Source organism: Theropithecus gelada, chromosome 4, assembly GCF_003255815.1.
Source record: "Theropithecus gelada isolate Dixy chromosome 4, Tgel_1.0, whole genome shotgun sequence".
In the NCBI taxonomy this organism is placed as follows: domain Eukaryota; kingdom Metazoa; phylum Chordata; class Mammalia; order Primates; family Cercopithecidae; genus Theropithecus; species Theropithecus gelada.
In genome coordinates this window covers 5037388-5042318 of record NC_037671.1, presented here as the reverse complement: position 1 = coordinate 5042318, position 4931 = coordinate 5037388, and the positions used below count along the sequence as shown (strand labels likewise).

General features: G+C 37.2%; 1 long non-coding RNA gene across 1 annotated transcript; it reads right to left on the bottom strand.

Annotated features, from left to right (window-relative positions):
- Positions 1-1905: 1905 nt before the first annotated feature.
- Positions 1906-3023, bottom strand: LOC112623073. Its single transcript, XR_003119083.1, has 2 exons — positions 2988-3023; positions 1906-2649 (listed from the first exon to the last, which is right to left on the bottom strand). It is a non-coding gene; the product is annotated as an uncharacterized LOC112623073 (long non-coding RNA).
- Between the last annotated feature and the right edge of the window lie 1908 nt (positions 3024-4931).

Genomic DNA, 4931 nt, shown 5'->3' with positions numbered 1-4931 from the left:
GAACGATTTTCACTTGTCTTTGGTTTTAACAGTTTGGCTATAATGTGCTTAGGTTGTATTTCTTAAATTCATCTTACTTTGGGTTTGTAGGCTTGAATCTGAGACTTGTCTTTCATTAATTTCAGAGAATTTTACAGCCATTGTTTATTAAAATATTGCTTCTGACTTGATATGGTTTGGCTCTGTGTCCTCACTGAGATCTCATCTTGAATTTTAGTCTGAATTGTAAGCCCCACATGTTCAGAAAGAGACCTCATGGAAGGTAACTGAATTATGGGGGCAGTTTCTCCATGCTGTTCTCGTGATAGTGAATGAGTTCTCACAAGATCTGATAGTTTTGTGAGGGGCTTCCCCTACCCCTTTGTTCTGCACTTCTTTCATTCTTCTTCTTCCTGCCACCATGTGAAGAAGGACATGTTTCCATCCTCTTCCACCATGATTGTAAGTTTCCTGAGGCTTCCCCAGCCATTTGTGAGTCAATTAAACCTCTTTCCTTTAAAAATTATCCAGTCTTAGGCAGTTCTTTACAGCAGCATGAGAACAAACTGATACATGACCTATTATTGTACTTTTCTCTTTTGGAGACTTTAATTTCAAAAGTACACAGTACTCTTTTTCTATATTACCCACCCTTTTTACACATTATGCTTCAGTTTGCATATTTTCTATTCACTTTTCTTCTAGTTCACTACTATTTTGGTCTTGTATAGCTAATGTGCTGTTAAACTCTTTCATTGAGTACTTAATTTCAGTTTTTGAATTTTTCAGTTCTAGTATTTCTATTTTATGGATTCAAATTTTCTAGTAAAACTCTATTTTTCTCTATTATCTTGACATATTAATCATAGCTATCTTATTTTTCTAATAATTCTAATACTTAGTTTTCCTTGAAACTGTTTTTATTGTGTTTTTTCTATTGTTATTTTTCAGTCATAAGGTGTGCCATGCCTAGTAACTTCTTATTAAATGTGGCACATTGTGTATGAAAATTTTTAGGGGTTGTGGATGATTTTATCTTATCTTCCTTCAGGGATTACTATTTCCTCTGCTAGCAGATCAAGTAGGCGATTAATGCTTTGTTCCCATTCAAAACTGAAATGACTATAGGTTCAGTGTACTTCTAGATCAACCCTGACTCTTCGGTCATAGCATCTAGGTGTTTCACCTGAGGACTTATGGAGGCCTGACATCTAATACCTCCCTTTTCAGCAATAAGTGATTACCAAAATCTGTGCAGTACTTAACAGAGGTTTTCATCTGGCCTCTAATCTCCATCCCAGCACAGCCTGAGAATTCAGCAGATGTCTTCAGGCAAGTCCAACAAAGTATCGGGGTCAGTTTCTCACTTCTCTTTCCTTATAAAAATCAAGCCTCTATGACTTGTTGTCTTTCTAGTGTGAGATGGTGAAAGGCTTCACTGGTTTCTCTGCCTCTTAGTAGCAATCCTCTCCCTGATCCCTTTGCTTGAATTCTTCATTTCTTTTATTGCTCTATACTTAGAATTTAAAAATGTCCTGAGGAAAACAGTGACTGCATAATGTCAGCTCAATTCTCTATATGGTTCTCCCTTCTCCAAGATTTTGTCCCATTAATTCCTATTTTCCTCTGTAACTCTTTGATTACTTCAAACATATATTTAAAATACATATTTAACTTCTCTAGCTGATCTTAGAAGAAGCATTATTCTATCTGAACTATTCCATCACACCTGCAAGTAAGCGGGGTTTTGTTTGTTTGTTTGCTTTTTGAGATGGAGTCTCACTCTGTTGCCCAGGCTAGAGTGCAATGGTGCGACCTTTGTTCACTGCAACCTCCAGCACCCGGGTTCAAGCAATTCTCCCACCTCAGCCTCCCAAGCAGCTGGGATTGCAGGCACCCACCATCATGCCCAGCTAATGTTTTTCATGTTTTTGTAGAGAGGGGGTTTAACCATGTTGGTCAGGCTGGTCTTGAACTCCTGACCTCTGGTGATCCACCTGCCTCAGCCTCCCAAAGTGCTGGGATTACAGGTGTCAGCCACTGCGCCTGGTCCAGTTTTCTTTTTTAAACAAAAATTTTATAACATTCTACTCAGCTTGAGGTATTTTTTGCCTACAGAATGAAATCCAAACTTCTTACCAGGTCAGAGAAGTTCCTTTTAACCACCTAGTGTTAGTATATCTTTCTAGCTTCATCTCCTGCTACTCCCTTTCATTCACCCTATAACTCAGTCAAATTGACCTGCTCATGAATCCTCAAATATACCATGCTCCTCCACCATTTTAAGCCTTTGCACAAGCCATATCTTTTGCTAAAAATTCCCTTTCCCTTTTCTCTCTTCCCAAGCTACTACTGATCATTAAGGCTCATCTTAAATGCCACTTCCTCTATGAAGCTTTGCCTGTGTGCCAAGAAAAAAGTTAGATACTCCTTCTTTTAAATATCTATGTTGATACTACTATTTTAACACTTTCTTTGTTATAATGTATGTTAATCCGTTTATCTTCTCCAGTAGACTCTGAGATACTTGAAGGTAAGAATATGACATTATGATTACTTGTATCTTCAATGTCCAGAATAGTACTTGGCATATATTAAGCTCAAGTTTAGGAGTCCTCATTGTATATCGTTCTCACTAAAAGCCCTTGGAATTCTTTTCTACCTGCCATCCTAATTGTAGAGGACTACGTGCTCGCAAACGAGACTGAGATGTTCCCGATAAGTCCTGCTCTTGCAAACGAAGCAGGGCATTCCTTCCCTGCAAACAGGGAGGACAAAGGAGCCAGCTGCTAACAGCAGACCCTGGGGGCTTGTTTATTTGTAAACATCTTGAAAATCCAGAAAGTCAGGGAAAGGTCAGAAAAACAACAATGTGTCTTGTGACTTGGCAACATTCCACAAACGACTGTATAAAATAAAGCAGAGCGCGCCATTTGAGGCGGCCGCCATGTTTGTCTTGTCTTGTGTTGTCTTGTGTGTTCATTCCTTTGTTTAGGAAATATGTGGACCCCAACACTAATCAATCTACTTTTCTTCCTTTCCTTCATAGTCAAACTTGCCACAAATGATCTAAAACTCTGCCTTAATTATCTCAATTTCCATAATATCAAATATTTATTTTACTGAAATTTGGCAATTGTCCTATAACTTTACAGAAACAACACTCTTGAAATTGCCCAACATTTCCTTCTCACTGTACACCTTGTTTTTTATTAATTGATCCTATGAACTTCAGAATTGATGTACACCTTGTTTTAAAATCATTTCTATATAATTTATCTGACAAACTATTAAAAATTATAGTAGAATTTTTTTGCGTATTAATACCACAAAAAGTCTTAAACTTAGTAAGTCAGATAAAGAATGAAGGCCATCTTCAAAGATCTTACTACAGTTCTATCCTTCTATGTCTCCTTTGTATCAGCTGAGACTGCTTACTATCTTCTTCAAATCTCTTTCCTCACAGGAAAGAGACAATACCCGCATCTAGCTCTACACTACTTCTACTACTTCTATGTGTTAAATCATGTGGGAATGAAAGAGAATTCAAAGGGTAAACAGCACAAATGTGATTGGATTTAGCCAGAAGAGGAAGTAGTAATCAGGGTAGGACCAGCTGCATGATGAAAAACGCCACTATCATTTTGACCATGAGATAGCATCAGGGATTTCACCATAATCAAAAAGATTTGTGATGGTCACAGGCAGTTTCAACCTTTCTGGTATTCAGAATCATGATATAGGGACTGAGGATATGAGTATCTCAAAATACTGAGTAAAGATCCATGTTGTCCATTTGGCTGAGAGTGATAATAGGTAGAACCCAAACTGCTTAGAGAAAAGAAAACAAGCAAAAGAATAAGGGAAAGTTGCACTAGATGACTGGCTAAAAAGGTATACTGCTCTTTAATATGAGTTGAACTAGTCACAAGGATCAAGAGTAAATCAGGAGGGAGTAGAAAGAATTGCTTGATCTCATAGTGGCTAAGCATGAAATTGCCACTGGAGTTCCTAGTCCTACCCAGTTTATTCCCACTCCAGAATGGGGATAGAGTTTGGCACGATGTAAACTTTTCCAGCTTCTCTTTTTCTTCCCATTCCAGCTGTGGCCGTTCTCCCATATTCTCTATTTTTATCCGTCTTCCTTCTGTTGCTTCTCTTCAGAGTCTCATTTTACTTACCTTATTTCAATCATTATCTCTTTTCAGATGTCTCTGTTTTGCTGCCTTCTGGAGTGTAGGCAATCATCAAATCTATAGATCTCTAGCCTTATCCTGTGTAGTAAGACCCACATATTTTAAATTTCCTACTAAACATGACCATCTCATAAAATTCCTCAGTAAAATACTAGCAAACTGACTTGAATAACACATCAAAAATATTATACACCATGACCAAGTGAAATTTGTCCCTGAGATGCAAGATGAGTTCAACATATACAAATCAATCAATGTCATATGCTACAAAACAGAATGAAAGATAAAAACCATATGATCATCTCAATAGATGCAGAAAAGCATTTGACAAAGTTCAACATCCATTTATGATAAACACTCAACAAAATAGGGACAGAAATTCCTTCAACATATCAGGTCATTTATGAAAAGCTTACAGTTAACATCATAATTCATGGAGAAAAACTGAAAGTTTTTCCTCTAAGATCCAGTACAAAGCAAGAATGCCCATCATCACTACTTCTATTCAATCTAGTACTTCTTGTATTTCCTTGATGATTAGTGATGTTGAATACCTTTTCATATCTCTGTTGGCCATTGGTATGTCTTCCTTAGAAAAATGTCTGTTGCAAGTCCTTTGCCCAATCAGCAAGAGCAATCAGACACAAAAAAGAAATAAAAAGTGTCCACTTGGAAAGAAGAGGTAAAATTATCCCTATTTGCAGATGGCATGATTCTATATGTAGAAAATACTAAATGCTCCAGAAAAGAAAAAAC